A 17,859-nucleotide genomic window follows, 5' to 3' on the forward strand; every position below is an offset into this window, starting at 1 on the left:
AGCCCAGGAAGCCCCTCAGGCCATGCCAAGTATGTTCCCCTGTTAATATCACTGCTCAATCTTTCTTAGGAACCTAACTTTTCTTAAAATCTCGGGACGAGATTTGTTTAAGGGGAAGGGTTTGTAACAACCCAAAAATTTCAAAACAAACAAAATGAATTTCCCTAGTTCCAAATTTTGGAACCAACAAAAACTTTTGATAAAATAAGATTTATACATATAGACCTTGTTTAAATCTTGTGTTTTGCCATGATGAGTGTTATTATGCTTATGTGCTAAACCCTAAAACCCTAAAATGATCAAGTGAAGATCACCAATCAAATAAAATACAAGAGAAAGAAATCAAATAAGAAAAACCTCAAACCCTAATCTTCTCCACCAATCATTGGATCTATGTTGAGAAACCCAAAATAAAATAAAAGACATATGGTGGCATATAGCCCTAATAGGTAAATCTTGAACCCTACCTTTCTTATTTATGCTAAATGGTGGTGAACCATTGTGAACCCCACTAAACCCTAAACCTCACCCCTCTTTTCACCACCCTAGTTAAAATAAAATAAAAGGACAATAAATAAGAAAGATGTATATGTGCCTATGGCTATTTTTATAAAACTTTATCCTAAGCTTTTCTACTTTGCTTAGAGGTTTGGAAAATCTTCATACATCTTACCTAGTACCTATCAAACCACATCCAAGTGATTTCCAAAAGAATTAAAAAGAAACTAAAAATGCCATAGAGGCAAATGAGAGTAAAATACAAATTGGTGAATTTAAGAATCTTGACCCTAGGACTTGTGGTGAATAGTTGGATCACTTCCATATACCCTTTTAATACTCAACAACCTCAAATGGGCCAAGAACACTCAAATCAAAAATCAAATGCCACATATGCATAGAGGCATATGAGACACATAGCCATTTCACCAATTTTTGCCCTATGACATTTAACCTTGACCAAATGGTGTGCAACCATTTCTAAACTTCATATAACCCTAAATTGACCCTAACCCATGTCCAAGTGAAGCAAGATCAACACTTTACAAAAATAATAAAATTTAACACCTCACCTCTTATGTGTTATGGCCATTTTTGCAAATCTTTGACCAAGACCATTTGAATTGGTTTCAATGGTTGGAAAATGTTTCTAAACTAATAAGAATCACATTAGAGTCAACAATGGTCAATTCAAATAAAGAGAAATCACATAGTGAGAAAATCCCCAAATTTCACTCACATACACTTAGCCCAAATTGCAAATCTTCACCCAAGGCCACCATGGCTTGATCTCTTGCTTGTAGAATACTTATATATGATAAACAAACACATTTGCATCAAAGAAACAAGAATCAAATCAAAGGAAAATTCAAAACTCACATACATGTGATAATGGTCATATGATCCATTTATAAAATCTTCCCCACTTTACACCCCTGCCTTTGACTTTTCTTCAACCAAACTTGGTCAACTCTGACCATGTCATCCAAGACCATGTTAAGATCAACAACTTTCATGTTGACCACCACCCTTCATGTTGACTAGGTTGACCAGAATAGAGGAGACAAGTGGAGACTTTCAATTAAAGAGAAGATGAACCACATTTTGAGATCTCACAAAACTTCACCAAAATGATCACCCCCACCACCATTCCACTTCTATGAATATATAAATGAGATCCACAAAAGGATTTTTCAAAATTCAAAAATATTTCTCTTTCGGCCATTTGGTCGAGCACCTTGCAGGCAGGGATAAACTTTGTGCCCATACCTCATTTTCACTTTGGACCAAGTCCAACCCTGACCATCTCTGAGGCCCTGGAGCTCCCTCACACCTCCCATCACCAGTACAAGCCACTGCACCCCTCTCTCTTGGTCACCATGACCAAAACACCACCCATGCCGGCCACCATTGACACTCACCATGCTCACCCCTCTCCTCTCCCATCCAGGCCACATCAACATGTCACCTAGCTTGCCTGGACCCTGCTGATGTTGACCATGCACGCTCTGACCCGAGACGACGTCGGCATTGACCAGCAGCTGCGCGCCCAGACCACGCCCAGAGACGCCCACGCGCGCCAGGACGCGCACGCTGGCAACCCTGGACGCGACTGGACGCCGCTCGCCCCGTCGACTCAAGCCTCCCCTCGCTCTCCCCATGCGCACGTCTACTCACCGTGGACCCTGCAACCTCCCAGACAACGCCATCTCGCCGCGGGAACCCTGTACGTGACACCACCGTCGACGACGTGCGCCGGTACCCGCGACAGAGACCGCACGCGCTCGTCCTCGTTTCTGCCTCTTTTTCATCGCCTTCAAGCCCCACGTCGCCGCCATGACGTCGCCGAGCCAGGAGCGTCATCGCCAGAGCCCCAGAACCGCTGTAGCCCCATCACCATGACCACCACCGTCGCAGCACCTCGGCCACCTCCAGACGCTATAAAAGGAGACCTCCTCGTGCTTCACCCTCCACACCAAACTTGCTCTCCTTCCTCTCCTCAAGCTCCTCGACCTCACCTCTTGCTCGATTCACCACCATAGCCAGTCAATTTGATCACCGGAGCCGCGGCGGTGCTGAGAAGGGCGCCGTCGATCCGAGCCACCCCCGGAGACGAAACCGCTACGAGCTGCCTCCCCTTCCTCGACAACATCCTCTCCGCGCCTCGCCGACCCTCGCCGCGCCGCCGGTAAGCCGTCGACCTCCTACCGGCGCCCCCGTGACCTCCCCTCTCGCCGGAGACGACGCTGTCTCTGGTCCATCCGATCGACATCTAATCCAACGGCTCCCTTTCCACGTACCGGTTCGGCGTTTTAAAACGCCCTGACAGTGGACCCCACTGTCAGGCGGCCCGCTCGCCTCGCCAGCGAAGCTGGGCCGGCCCAATTCAGTTCCCGCCCCGTTTGAATTCAAACTTGGTTATTTCTTTTTCTTTTAAATTGCAAACTGGTGTCAACTTCAAAATTCCATAGATCCAAATCTACTGATCCAAATTCAACAAATTTTATATAGTTAGAAAGCTCATGAAAGGCCCCATCCAACCCCACTGGATTCAACTCAAAACATGTTGTAGAATTGGAATAGTAAAAATAACAAATCAGTAACTTTTCAAACTTCAAATAAATCTTAAAAATCAACCATAAACTATTTTGAGGTGGTTCCACCTCTCAAAAATCACATTTGATATTGTCTAATTTCTTATGTAATAAAATACTATAGTTGTTTCATATGATCATAAGCTAAACTCAAATAATGGCTATCTGGCCATTTCTAGCTCATGGAAACTATTTCAAAAATAGTATTTAAATTATATGAGGTGTAGCATCTCATTTAAATCATTAATCCAAGTGATTCAATGAGAGTTTATGACACATGTATTAATGACCCATATGTTCTTATTTGAAAATATTAAATCTTTCATAGTAGTATTTAAATTGTTCAAAACTACTTATTAAATCATATGAGATGCTTTGGTCTCATTTAAATCTTTGTCTCAAGTAATTCTACATGAGGTAGAGACTCTGATCATTTAGGTCTCACATGAATTGTTGATGATATTAAATCTTTACCATGTTAGGATTAAAAAGGTATGAGGTGTTCACCTCATTTAAATCATTTTCTTAAATGATAAGTGTGAAGAGGTTGACTTTGGTCAACCTAGGTCATATATTATTCATAAGAGAAATTAAATCTTACTAAGATAATGAGAGGAAATTATTTCTCTAAGTAATTAAAAGTAACACCTTATTTAGTATGAGAGGAAATTATTTTTCCTAAATAAGAAAACAACACATTTACCCACTTAATAGTAATGAGTGATGCTAGTTTACTTGTGTAAATTATATGAAGTGTTTCACTTCATTTAAATCTTGTCCCAAGTACTTTCATATGAAGTTTGAACCCCTGGTCAAATACTCTCACATGAAATACTTGGAGATTTTAAATCATAATAGGCATTATTAAATGGTATGAGGTATCCCTACCTCATTTAAATCATTTTCTCAAATGATGATGATGAATGGTTGACTTAGGTCAACATATATTCATGTGTGATGATTTGAGGAATTAAATCTTAACGAAGATTCAATGAGAGGAGATTATTCCTCAAAAAACTATTTGGAAACTATCATTTACATATAAAATGAGAGGAAATTATTCTTCCTCAAAGCAATACCACCAATGCACCAAATTGTATTTAATTATGTGAATAGAATAGTTTGTGTGAATATATGTGATGTTTGGAATAGCCAATGAATTGTTTGGTGATTGTATCCTCGTATTCGTATTTTAGACGCTAGTACCGGGGACTATCAAGAGGAGGAGGTTTTCTACCAAGAAGAAGGAGAAGAAGACCACTTTGATCAGTACACCACTCAAGGCAAGCTAAAATCCTTGCAACCCATATTATGGCCAGCAAATATTCTTGCAAGACTACCCAAATGCAAAGCTCCTCACGAGCAAGGCACCTTTACCTTTTTACTTTATGCTTATGATCCTATTTCCCAGTTTTACTTTACAAGCTTTTGTTTTTGATTATTTATAATTTGCTTTTATAGTTAACTTTGGTCTAGAGATAGAATACTACAAGAGTATCAAACTTAGCCTAGAAAGCTATAAGCTAAGTTAGCACCCCTCATGACTAGTTGCTAGTGCTAACAAATAAAATTGACTACTCTAGATGGGAACTTGTGAAATGAAATGACTTTGAAAACCTTGGAATGATGAGTCATTCTATTGAAAGATTTTGAAGGTGAATATGACTGATGAATGACTTGGTGAATTTTACCAAAACTGATGGTTGGGTTCGGATGCGATACCATTCCAATTTTACAAGTACCCCCACAATACCTGAAATGGGTAAGGCTTAACTAGAAGTTTATGTATCTTAGTATGGGTTCCCTCTAAACAAGCGTCATCGGGGTTAGGCTGGAGGCTGCCTCTACAACAAAGGAAATGAGGAGAAATGACGTGAATATGAGGTGAATGTCCGGCCCAAGCCCTGTGCAGTTCCCGGGTTAACAGTTGGTTTTCACCGGGAGGCCAAGCTCATGGGGAGAGGTGCCTATACTAGGGTATGTAAGTGAAAGGTTATGGTTGGTAGTCCGCACACGGAGTGTGGTAAATCAGGGCCAGTTAACCCTGACGGATTATTGCAAATGTTGTGGCACAAGTGTACGACCTCTGCAGAGTGTAGATCTATTCGAATAGCCGCGTCCACGGTTATGGACGGTTGGAAAGGCCATACTGTTCCGTCATCGAACTTTTCAAAAATGTGACATGTGAAGGGTGACTTGTGAATTTTTGAACTTGAAAGGTGACTTTGACTTTGAATCACACCAGAGTTGTGGGAATGACACTAATGTTCCCACCTGAGTAAGTTAGGCAAATGAAGAGGTTTTGGTTTACTAAAGTGCTTATGAAATAAAACTGGCTTTATGCAAATGAAACTAGAGCTTAGAACCCCCTTTACTATAGTTGATAGTGCTTACATTAGTATTAGTTTGCGAGTACTTTAAAGTACTCATGGCTTTGTCCCTGGCTATTCAAATGGCCAGACTATGAAGAGGAGTACCAGAACCCGGAAGAAGGACAGCAGGACGTCTACGACAACTAGGATCACTCCTGACGTCAACAGTTGCCTGTGGAATAGATGGACTACTACTACGCTACTTCGTTTCCGCTATGTGTTTTGTAATTGATCAATGGATCAACTAGTATTGTAATGAGACTGGATCATGTGATCCCGTGTTGTAAGACAAATATGCGTTGTAATAAATGATGTGTTGTGATATTAATCTATTATGTCTCGCAAAAACAATATTCCTGGGATTGCGATGAATGGCATAATAGGCATCTGGACTTAAAAATCCGGGTGTTGACAGTCTTGTCTTGAAAAGAAAGTCTTGCATAGAAATTATCAATAATAACATTACCATGAAGCTCATGAATGGGGCATTTGAGCATTAAAGACTTCAATCTCTCCCAAGCTTGGGCAATACTTTCTCCATCATGAGGCCAGAAATTATATATGCGGTTCCGATCTTTGTGAATTTCACTTGGAGGATAAAATTTGGAATAAAATAAAGGCACAATGTCCTCCCAATCAAGAGAATCACCATTCTTCAGCAATTTATACCAATGCGCCGCTTTACCAGACATCGATATAGAGAATAGTTTCTTTCTAACTTCATTCATAGCAATACCTGCACATTTGAATAACCCGCATAATTCATGCAAAAACAGTAAATGATCACCAGGATGGACAGTTCCATCCCCTTCATAGCGGTTATCCATAACACGTTCAATAATTTTCATAGGTATTTTATATGGTATTACTTCCTCACCTGGCGCCTCATCCACTACCGTTGCAGTAGTAGTAGATTTCCCAAATAGAAATTGAAGAGAAGATCTCTCCATAATGAATTATAGCAGCAGGCAGAAATAAAATCAGCGCAAACAGTAAAGGTTTTCCTTACCAATTCCACTTACCAATAGCGCTTCACTCCCCGGAAACGGCGCCAAAAAATAGTCTTGATGACCCACAAGTATAGGGGGTGTATCGTAGTACTTTCGATAAATAAGAGTGTCGAACCCAACGAGGAGCAGAAGGTGTTGACAAGCAGTTTCGATGAAGGATTCACTTGTAAATGCTCACGAGACAAGTATTCGGGGGTTTTGATGTAACAGATGAATAAAGTACAAGTAAGTAAAATGCGAGAGAAATAATTGCAGCGAGTGGCCCAATCCTTTTTAGCAAAAGGACAAGCCGGTTTGTTTACTTATAATGACCAAACGTTCTTGAGGACACACGGGATTTTAGTCTAGTGCTTTCGCTACATGCAGCTGATTAATCTTCATTGTTTTGATAAGTGTTTTATGGGTGAACCTATGCTAATGTACCGCCCTTCCTAGGACTAATACATACTTGTGATTATACCCCTTGCAAGCATCTGCAACTACAAGAAAGTAATTAAGATAAATCTAACCACAGCCTTAAACTCGAGATCCTGCGATCCCTCCTGCATCGATATACCAACGGGGGCTCGGGTTTCGTCACTCCGGCAACCCCGCAATTGGCAAACGAGTACAAGATGCATTCCCCTAGGCCCATAAATGGTGAAGTATCGTGTAGTCGACGTTCACACGACACCACTAGAAGAATGACACCACAACTTAAATATCATAACATTGAATATTACTCAACCATAATTCACTACTAACATTTAGACTTCACCCATGTCCTCAAGAACTAAACGAACTACTCACGAGACATCATATGGAACATGATCAGAGGTGATATGATGATGAATAAAAATCTGAACATAAACCTTGGTTCAATGGTTTCACTCAATAGCATCAATAACAAGTAGAAATCAATACCGGGAGAGTTTCCCCTATCAAACAATCAAGATCAAACCCAAATTGCTACAGCGGTGACGAGGCACAGCGGTGGAGATGGCGGTGATGATGATGAAGATGATGGTGATGGTGATGGAGATGATGTCCAGCTCGATGGCGGTGACGATGGCGTCGATTTCCCCCTCCGGGAGGGAATTTCCCCGGCGGATTCCTGCCCGCCGGAGAGCTCTTTTCTCTCTGGTGTTCTCCGCCCCGCAGAGGCGGCTGTAACCCTTCGTGAGGATCCCTCTGTGGCTTAGGTTTTCGGGACGAAGGGTTTCGCGAAGAAAAGGAGGCGAAAGGAGCTGTGGAGCCCCCACACCACAAGGTGGCGCGGCCAGGCCATGGGCCGCGCCGGCCTGTGGTCTGGCCCCACCTTGGGTCCTCTCAGCTCCCCCTTCTGGCCTTCTCCGTCATCTGGAAAAATAGGATTTTTGGTGAAATTTCCTTCCACAGTTGATCTTCCGAAATATTGCATCCCGACGGTGCTTTTTCCAGCAGAATCCCGGCTCCGGTGCGCGATCTCCAAATAATCATGAAACATGCAAAATAGATGAAATAACATAAGTATTGTGTCCCAATATGAAATATATCAATGAATAACAGCAAATTATGATATAAAATAGTGATGCAAATTGGACGTATCAGCTCGCACATCAAGACTCGGCTAAAGGGACTTAGGAGCGTGGATAAAACCGCCGCCTTTCTTCAAGCACATCCATGAGCGGTAGTCGTCACCCTGCATTTGGAGCATTGTGTCTATTTCATTGTTCGACGGCTGATAGCCGGCATAGAACTCCCCCGCGCTTCTAATGACATCTTGAAAGATGATTTGACAGAACTCTACTTGGATGCGAAAGAACTCTTGCTTGATGCCGTCATCAGGGACCCGCGACAATTTGTTGGCCCAGTCTCTGAGATGCTCAGGTAGCATAAGCTACTGCTGGTCCCGTACGGGCCAATCTGGTCTTTCATAATAAAGAGATAGACGGAACTGGTATGAAACGGCTTATTAGCAGATTAATAGATCATTTTGGAATGGGATATACATCCCATATACTGGCATTGTTCAGTAATCCAGCTTGTTCGAGCTTTCCGCGCAGGCATGTCGGCAACGGAGGAGGGCCCCTCTACACGCGCGCGGCACGCATGTAGAAGGGGTCGGCTATCGCGATGTCCGGGATGTTGTTTCTAATGATCCGCATCGCCTTGCTGAGCGAGTATAGGCGAATGAAGGTGTAGTGCAGCGAATAACTGTTCAGCATGGCGAAGATGTCATCATACCGCAGGAAGATCTTCTCCGCGTAGCCACTATCGACAAAGCCTTGGCCCGAGGGCACCTTGGCAACATACACTAGGTATCCATGATCTTTCTCCCTGATACGCCGCTCCTCCATAAACTGAATACCGTCAACCAGAGATCGCATAGGACCGGGTGCAGCATCGTACAATCTTTGAATTAGCATCCGCTCACCCGACACATGCACCCTCGACTCGATATCCTTGGGCACTGGTGGCCCGTCCTGAGCACGGATCGGTGCCGGCTGGCTGGCAGACTTGTCGTCCTTCTTCTTTCTTTTCCGTCCCTTCGGCTTCGTATTTATTGGGACTGCATTCTCCTCTTCGCAAGCCTTCTTCAGTGTGTTAGGACTGATAACACTTCTCTCACCTCGGCTATCGGCTGAGTGTCAGTGAAGTCGGCAGCTGGAGGCGTCTCCTGAGAACAGAATAGGCGCCGCTTGTTGCAATAGGTTTTCCCCTCGGCGGCAGCTTGAGAGGGTTGGCTACTGAGATCGTAGTCCGCCCCAAAATCGAAGTGGCACTCCAGGTTGGCGAACGTACTGTCCTCGTCCGGACCATCGTTCGGATCCTGTGCCATATGCATGTCCTCGTCGGCTGATGGCGGCACCGTTGGGGTGGTCTTGCCATGGCTTGGCGCCGGCACGGCTTGGGGTGCTGTCCGTGGGGTGGTGTCACTCGCCCCCAAACGAATCTGGCTCTTTGGCCAAACCATGGACCAATTGAAGCATTGGTGGAGGGTAAGGACCTCATCTGCGTCGGCGCCATGGGGTTGAAAGGGAGGTACCACGTCGTCATAGCCACTAAGCACCCGAACCATTTGAATCCTATACACGTCGGGTGCCATGGGTACACCGTGTAACTGGCGGTTGCTCGGTTGAACGATTTTGGCCTTGGCAACATCGATCAACTCGCCGTTCACAAAATGCAGGAGAGTGCATGGGACGTCGGCGGCGGCACCCTGCGGAAAACATGTAGGGCGTTAGGGATGGCTAGCGTAGTCAAAGGCAAGGATATGGAAGTCATCGGAGACGAGGGTTGGTTACCGTGATGGCGTCCGGCTCGGCTAAGGTCGAGGCACCGCCGGCGGCGGCGTGCCACGCGATGGAGAGGCCGCTTGTTGGCGCGGTGTCGGGCGGCGTATTATCCGCAGCGACGGGTGCATTGAGCTGAAGTAATTGCGCCGCGGGAGACACCAAGGTTGGCGCCGCGGGAGCCACCAAGGTTGGCGCCGCCGGAGACACCAATGTTGGCCCCGCCGGAGACACCATTGTTGCCGCCTGCGGACTCACCGATGGCTCCACGTTGTGGGAGTTGCTTCCCGTGAAACTGGGAACCGGGGGAGGCCCCTTTTTTCCTCCCCTATACCACGCGTCCAGACCGGCAACCAAGGTAGGGATGATGGAGCTAAGAGTCGTGCCCACTTGGTCCTCCACTTGCTGTCGTTGCGTCCTCTGTTGGGTCTCCACGATATATTGCACTTGTTGCCGCACTTGCTCCTCGACCAAGATCTCGACCAATGTCGGGATCTGCGCAACTTGTGCCTTGAGATGTGCGACCTCCTTCTCATCGATGGTGGCCTTTTTCTCCTTTTTCCCCGACTTATAGTATTCTGGCCATTTCATAGAGCATCCTTCGCCGACCACACGACCAGCCGACGTCGGCTTACTCAATGGATCCCTCTTCTTGTGGGCATTCAACGCCCTATTTAAAGGGTTGTTGATACGTCCAATTTGCATCACTATTTTATATCATAATTTGCTGTTATTCATTGATATATTTCATATTGGGACACAATACTTATGTTATTTCATCTATTTTGCATGTTTCATGATTATTTGGAGATCGCGCACCGGAGCCGAGATTCTGCTGGAAAAAGCACCCTCGGGATGCAATATTTCGGAAGATCAACTGTGGAAGGAAATTACACCAAAAATCCTATTTTTCCAGATGACGAAGGAAGCCAGAAGGGGGAGCCAGCTGGACCCAAGGTGGGCCCAGACCATAGGGAGGCGCGGCCCATGGCCTGGCCGCGCCACCTTGTGGTGTGGGGGCCCCACAGCCCCTCTCGCCTCCTTTTCTACGCGAAACCCTTCGTCCCGAAAACCTAAGCTCCAGAGGGTACGTCGCGAAGAGCCACAGCCGCCTCTTCGGGGCAGAGAACACCAGAGAGAAAAGAGCTCTCCGGCGGGCAGGAATCCACCGGGGAAATTCCCTCTCGGAGGGGGAAATCGACGCCATCGTCACCGCCATCGACCTGGACATCATCTCCATCACCATCACCATCATCTTCATCATCATCACCGCCATCTCCACCGCTGCACCTCGTCACCGCTGTAGCAATTTGGGTTTGATCTTGATTGTTTGATAGGGGAAACTCTCCCGGTATTGATTTCTACTTGTTATTGATGCTATTGAGTGAAACCATTGAACCAAGGTTTATGTTCAGATTGTTATTCATCATCATATCACCTCTGATCATGTTCCATATGATGTCTCGGGAGTAGTTCGCTTAGTTCTTGAGGACATGGGTGAAGTCTAAATGTTAGTAGTGAATTATGGTTGAGTAATATTCAATGTTATGATATTTAAGTTGTGGTGTCATTCTTCTAGTGGTGTCGTGTGAACGTCGACTACACGATACTTCACCATTTATGGGCCTAGGGAATACATCTTGTACTCGTTTGCCAATTGCGGGGTTGCCGGAGTGACAGAAACCTAAGCCCCCGTTGGTATATCGATGCAGGAGGGATCGCAGGATCTCAGAGTTTAAGGCTGTGGTTAGATTTATCTTAACTACTTTCTTGTAGTTGCGGATGCTTGCAAGGGGTATAATCACAAGTATGTATTAGTCCTAGGAAGGGCGGTACATTAGCATAGGTTCACCCACACCACACTTATCAAAACAATGAAAATTAATCAGCTGCATGTAGCGAAAGCACTAGACTAAAATCCCGTGTGTCCTCAAGAACGCTTGGTCATAATAAGTAAACAAACCGGCTTGTCCTTTGAGATAAAAAGGATTGGGCCACTCGCTGCAATTATTTCTCTCGCATTTTACTTACTTGTACTTTATTCATCTGTTACATCAAAACCCCCTGAATACTTGTCTGTGAGCATTTACAGTGAATCCTTCATCGAAACTGCTTGTCAACACCTTCGCTCCTCGTTGGGTTCGACACTCTTATTTATCAAAAGTACTACGATACACCCCCTATACTTGTGGGTCATCAAGACTATTTTCTGGTGCCGTTGCCGGGGAGTGAAGCGCTATTGGTAAGTGGAATTGGTAAGGAAAACCTTTACCGTTTGTGCTGATTTTATTTCGCCTGCTTGCTATAAGTCATTATGGAGAGATCTTCTCTTCAATTTCTATTTGGGAAATCTACTACTACTGCAACGGTAGTAGATGAGGCGCCCAGTGAGGAAGTAATACCATATAAAATACCTATGAAAATTATTGAACGTGTTATGGATAACCGCTATGAAGGGGATGGAACTGTCCATCCTGGTGATCATTTACTGTTTTTGCATGAATTATGCGGGTTATTCAAATGTGCGGGTATTGCTATGAATGAAGTTAGAAAGAAACTATTCTCTATATCGCTGTCCGGTAAAGCGGCGCATTGGTATAAATTGCTGAAGAATGGTGATTCTCTTGATTGGGAGGACATTGTGCCTTTATTTTATTCCAAATTTTATCCTCCAAGTGAAATTCACAAAGATCGGAACCGCATATATAATTTCTGGCCTCATGATGGAGAAAGTATTGCCCAAGCTTGGGGTTGAAGTCTTTAATGCTCAAATGCCCCATTCATGAGCTTCCTGGTAATGTTATTATTGATAATTTCTATGCAAGACTTTCTTTTCAAGACAAGACCTTGCTGGATACTTCTTGTTCACGGATCATTTACACGCAACAAAGAAGAGTTTAAAAGGGACCTTCTTGATCGGATCCAAGAAAATACTGAAGGTTGGGAGAACGACAAGGATAGAGAATCAGGTATAATTTATGATTATAAATGCATTGAAGCTTTTATGGATACCGATAAATTTCGTAATATGAGTGCTACATATGGTCTTGATTCTCAAGTTGCTGCAAATCTTTATAAAGCTTTTGCCTCTCATTATGAATTGCCTAAGAAGAATTTTGACAAGTATCATGAACCGTATAAAGATAAAATTGATTCATCTATTAATAAGTGTGTTGTAGTTGAAACTGCTGATCATGTTATTCCTGAAGCTTATATTGAAAAAAGAGAGTGCATTTGCTACCCGCATGGGTAGCTACACACCCATGGTGAATACCAATATGCAAGCTATATTAAATTGTTTTAGCTCGGTTTCCTAGTAGAACATGGAATTCTAGTGTACAAAAGTGGTTTCCGAATTTTGATACGAATATTTTTTGATCAAAGTCAACTCACCAATGTATTTCGCGTTGACTTTATGAATACAGAGTTGACTTTGACCAAAAAAAGTTCAAATCAAAATTCGGAAACCACTTTTGTACACCAGAATTTCACGTTCTACTAGGAAACCGAGCTAAAACAAGTTCATATGACTTGCATATTGGCATTCACCATTGGTGTGTAGCTACCCATGCGGGTAGCAGGCTTCATCCCTTGAAAAAACTCCTTTTCCTGCTAAAATGAAGGGGTACTCTGTTATAAATAGTGCGGTTCATAAAAGTGAAAAGAAACCTATAGAACCTGAAGAACAAATAAAAGTTGAACCTGCTGTTGCAATAGTTAAAGATCTTGTGACTGAAAATGTGGAGGATGGTCATATTATTTTCTGTGAAGATGCTTCTAATATTGTTTCACATCCTAATAAACCTAAACAAGTTAGTGTTCCTATGCTATCTGTTAGAATTGGTGATCATTGCTATTATGGTTTATGTGATATTGGTGCAAGTGTTAGTGCTATACCTTATGAGCTTTACACGGAGATTATGCACGAAATTGATTCTTGTGAACTTGAAGATATTGATGTGGTTATTCAGCTGGCTAATAGAGAAACTATGTCTCCAATTGGTATTGTTCAAGATGTGGAAGTTCTATGTGGTAAGATTAAATATCCTGCTGACTTTTTGGTACTTGGTTCTGCTGCTAGTGATTATTGTCCTATCATTTTTGGTAGACCTTTTCTAAATACTTGTGGAGCTATTATAGATTGCAAGAAAGAGAAAATTTTGACTAAATTTGCTGGTGAATCTTATGAGTTTAACTTCTTGATACGTGTAATTGACACGTCCGTTGGGAACCCCAAGAGGAAGGTGTGATGCGCACAGCGGCAAGTTTCCCTCAGTAAGAAACCAAGGTTTAATCGAACTAGTAGGAGTCAAGAAGCACGTTGAAGGTTGATGGCGGCGGGATGTAGTGCGGCGCAACACCGAAGATTCCGGCGCCAACGTGGAACCTGCACAACACAACCAAAGTACTTTGCCCCAACGAAACAGTGAGGTTGTCAATCTCACCAGACTTGCTGTAACAAAGGGTTAACCGTATTGTGTGGAAGATGATTGTTTGCAAGAAAACGAGTAAAGAACAAGTATTGCAGCAGATTTGTATTTCGGTATAAAAGAATGGACCGGGGTCCACAGTTCACTAGAGGTGTCTCTCCCATAAGATAAAAGCATGTTGGGTGAACAAATTACAGTCGGGCAATTGACAAATAGAGAGGGCATAACAATGCACATACATGTCATGATAAATATAGTGAGATTTAATTGGGCATTACGACAAAGTACATAGACCGCCATCCAGCTGCATCTATGCCTAAAAAGTCCACCTTCAGGTTATCATCCGAACCCCTTCCAGTATTAAGTTTCTAACAACAGACAATTGCATTAAGTATTGCGCGTAATGTAATCAACAACTACATCCTTAGACATAGCATCAATGTTTTATCCCTAGTGGCAACAGCACATCCACAACCTTAGAACTTTACGTCACATCGTCCCGGATATCAATGGAGGCATGAACCCACTATCGAGCATAAATACTCCCTCTTGGAGTTACTAGCATCAACTTGGCCGAGCCTCTACTAATAACGGAGAGCATGCAAGATCATAAACAACACATAGGTAATAATTTGATAATTAACATAACATGGTATTCTCTATCCATCGGATCCCGACAAACACAACATATAGCATTACAGATAGCTGATCTTGATCATGTTAGGCAGCTCACAAGATCCAACAATGAAGCACAATGAGGAGAAGACAACCATCTAGCTACTGCTATGGACCCATAGTCCAGGGGTGAACTACTCACTCATCACTCCGGAGGCAACCATGGCGGTGAAGAGTCCTCCGGGAGATGAATCCCCTCTCCGGCAGGGTGCCGGAGGAGATCTCCAGAATCCCCCGAGATGGGATTGGCGGCGGCGGCGTCTCGGAAGGTTTTCCGTATCGTGGCTCTCGATGCGGGGGTTTCGCGACGGAGGCTTTAAGTAGGCGGAAGGGCAACGTGGGGGGCCACACGAGGGCCCCACACCATAGGTCGGCGCGGCCGGGGCTGGGCCGCGCCGCCCTAGTGTGGCGGCGCCTCGTGGCCCCACTTCGACTCCTCTTCGGTCTTCGGAAGCTTCGTGGCAAAATAGGACCCCGGGCGTTGATTTCGTCCAATTCGAGAATATTTCGTTACTAGGATTTACGAAACCAAAAACAGCGAGAAACAGACAAGCGGCTCTTCGGCATCTTGTTAATAGGTTAGTTCCAGAAAATGCACGAATACGACATAAAGTGTGCATAAAACATGTAGATATCATCAATAATGTGGCATGGAACATAAGAAATTATCGATACGTCGGAGACGTATCAGCATCCCCAAGCTTAGTTCTGCTCGTCCCGAGCAGGTAAAACGATAACAAAGATAATTTCTGAAGTGACATGCCATCATAACCTTGATCATACTATTTGTAAACATATGTAATGAATGCAGCGATCAAAACAATGGTAATGACTTGAGTAAACAAGTGAATCATAAAGCAAAGACTTTTCATGAATAGTACTTCAAGACAAGCATCAATAAGTCTTGCATAAGAGTTAACTCATAAAGCAATAAATCAAAGTAAAGGTATTGAAGCAACACAAAGGAAGATTAAGTTTCAGCGGTTGCTTTCAACTTGTAACATATATATCTCATGGATAATTGTCAACATAGAGTAATATAACAAGTGCAATATGCAAGTATGTAGGAATCAATGCACAGTTCACACAAGTGTTTGCTTCTTGAGGTGGAGAGAGATAGGTGAACTGACTCAACATAAAAGTAAAAAGAATGGTCCTTCAAAGAGGAAAGCATCGATTGCTATATTTGTGCTAGAGCTTTTATTTTGAAAACATGAAACAATTTTGTCAACGGTAGTAATAAAGCATATGAGTTATGTAAATTATATCTTACAAGTTGCAAGCCTCATGCATAGTATACTAATAGTGCCCGCACCTTGTCCTAATTAGCTTGGACTACCGGATCATCGCAATACACATGTTTTAACCAAGTGTCACAATGGGGTACCTCCATGCTGCTGTACAAAGGTCTAAGGAGAAAGCTCGCATTTTGGATTTCTCGCTTTTGATTATTCTCAACTTAGACATCCATACCGGGACAACATGGACAACGAGATAATGGACTCCTCTTTAATGCATAAGCATGTGGCAACAATTATTATTCTCATATGAGATTGAGGATATATGTCCAAAACTGAAACTTCCACCATGAATCATGGATTTAGTTAGCGGCCCAATGTTCTTCTCTAACAATATGCATGCTCCAACCATTAAGGTGGTAGATCTCTCTTACTTCGGACAAGACGGACATGCATAGCAACTCACATGATATTCAACAAAGAATAGTTGATGGCGTCCCCAGAAACATGGTTATCGCACAACAAGCAACTTAATAAGAGATAAAGTGCATAAGTACATATTCAATACCACAATAGTTTTTAAACTATTTGTCCCATGAGCTATATATTGCAAGCTGAATGATGGAATTTTAAAGGTGGCACTCAAGCAATTTACTTTGGAATGGCGGATAAATACCATGTAGTAGGTAGGTATGGTGGACACAAATGGCATAGTGGTTGGCTCAAGGATTTTGGATGCATGAGAAGTATTCCCTCTCGATACAAGGTTTAGGCTAGCAAGGTTATTTGAAACAAACACAAGGATGAACGGTGCAGCAAAACTCACATAAAAGACATATTGTAAACATTATAAGACTCTACACCGTCTTCCTTGTTGTTCAAAACTCAATACTAGATATTATCTAGACTCTAGAGAAACCAAATATGCAAACCAAATTAGCAAGCTCTAAATATTTCTTCTTTAATGGGTGCAAAGTATATGATGCAAGAGCTTAAACATGAGCACAACAATTGCCAAGTATCAAATTATCCAAGACATTTTAGAATTACTACATGTAGCATTTTCCAATTCCAACCATATAACAATTTAACGAAGAAGAAACTTCGCCATGAATACTATGAGTAAAGCCTAAGGACATACTTGTCCATATGCTACAGCGGAGCGTGTCTCTCTCCCATACAGCGAATGCTAGGATCCATTTTATTCAAACAAAACAAAAACAAAAACAAACCGACGCTCCAAGCAAAGTGCATAAGATGTGACGGAATAAAAATATAGTTTCAGGGAGGAACCGATAATGTTGTCGATGAAGAAGGGGATGCCTTGGGCATCCCCAAGCTTAGACGCTTGAGTCTTCTTAGAATATGCAGGGGTGAACCACCGGGGTATCCCCAAGCTTAGAGCTTTCACTCCCCTTGATCATATTGTATCATACTCCTCTCTTGATCCTTGAAAACTTCCTCCACACCAAACTCGAAACAACTCATTAGAGGGTTAGTGGACAATAAAAATTAACATGTTCAGAGGTGACACAATCATTCTTAACACTTCTGGACATTGCATAAAGCTACTTGGACATTAATGGATCAAAGAAATTCATCCAACATAGCAAAAGAGGCAATGCGAAATAAAAGGCAGAATCTGTCAAAACAGAACAGTCCGTGAAGATGGATTTTATTAAGGAACCAGACTTGCTCAAATGAAAATGCCCAAATTGAATGAAAGTTTCGTACATATCTGAGGATCACTCACGTAAATTGTCTTAATTTTCAGAGTTACCTACATAA

The 17,859-nt window shown here is 43.1% G+C and overlaps 1 pseudogene; it reads left to right on the top strand.

Moving 5' to 3' along the window:
• Positions 1 to 1,997: 1,997 nt before the first annotated feature.
• The window catches only part of LOC124659103, a 31,376-nt pseudogene continuing 15,514 nt past the window's right edge, over positions 1,998 to 17,859 (top strand).

The sequence above is a fragment of the Lolium rigidum genome, chromosome 1, assembly GCF_022539505.1.
Source record: "Lolium rigidum isolate FL_2022 chromosome 1, APGP_CSIRO_Lrig_0.1, whole genome shotgun sequence".
Lineage (NCBI taxonomy): Eukaryota > Viridiplantae > Streptophyta > Magnoliopsida > Poales > Poaceae > Lolium > Lolium rigidum.